Raw genomic sequence first — 1038 nt, 5'->3', positions numbered from 1 at the left:
GGAGCAGCAGGCTGCGTTCCCGCCACCCAGCTACTGCACAGCTAGCTTTACCCGAAATAATTACACGGAAACTGTATTCTTTTAAACACTGCTTTGCCCATTATATCTAGCCTCTTCTTGGCTAATTCTCACATCTTGCTTTAACCCATATTTAATAATCTGTGTAGCACCATGAAAAGATCTTAACCTGCATCTGTCTGGAGTGGGAGAATCATGGCGACTCCATGACTCGGCTTCTTTCTCCCAGAATTCTGTTCAGTCTACTCCGCGCACCTAATTTTCTGTCCTATTAAAGGGCCAAGGTAGTCTCTTTATTTAGCCAATGAAATTAACACAAAACAAAAGACTCTCCCCCATCACCCCCCCCCCTTGTTTCTATCTGCCTATCATCATCCACCCACCTATCTCTATGAGTTCCCTTTCTTCAGAAGTCTCCGAATAATAGTTTAAGTCCAGTTTTGATCTCCTGGGTGTTCCATAATCTTGAGTCCTTTAGACCATTTCACATCCACCTTTACTGAGATTATATTGTTTAAAGTACAACCCCTCCTTTAAAGAGACTGCAGAATCAGACTTTGATATTTTATGGACTATGTTGCCAATGACAGTCAACCCTCATTTTCCAGAGGAGATTTTCCCTCTGTGTCTTGTTTTATAGATGAGAATGCACACATTAACTAGCAGACGGCCAAGGTCTAGGTTCATGTAAGGGGTTTTCCTGACGCTTCTGACACTAATAGTGAAGTCATTATCTCTGTGCCTTGTACCCTAGTTATAGAGCACAAGCCAGGGTTGGATCTTTGTGACAACTGCCTTATTGTGTGCATAGGCTAAAGAGAGGACTGATCAGCATCTCTGTGCTAGTCACTGATCTGTGCCTGTGAAGAGACACCATGACCAAGGCATCCCTTAAAGAAAGTATTTAATTGGGGGCTTGCTTTTAGTTTCAGAGATTTAGTCCATTATCATTTTGGAGGAGAATATGGTGGCAATATGGTACTGGAGCAGTAGCTTAAAGCTACATCCTGTTCCACAGGC

This window comes from Microtus ochrogaster, chromosome 18 (assembly GCF_000317375.1).
Source record: "Microtus ochrogaster isolate Prairie Vole_2 chromosome 18, MicOch1.0, whole genome shotgun sequence".
NCBI lineage: Eukaryota > Metazoa > Chordata > Mammalia > Rodentia > Cricetidae > Microtus > Microtus ochrogaster.
This window is presented reverse-complemented; position numbering follows the sequence as displayed.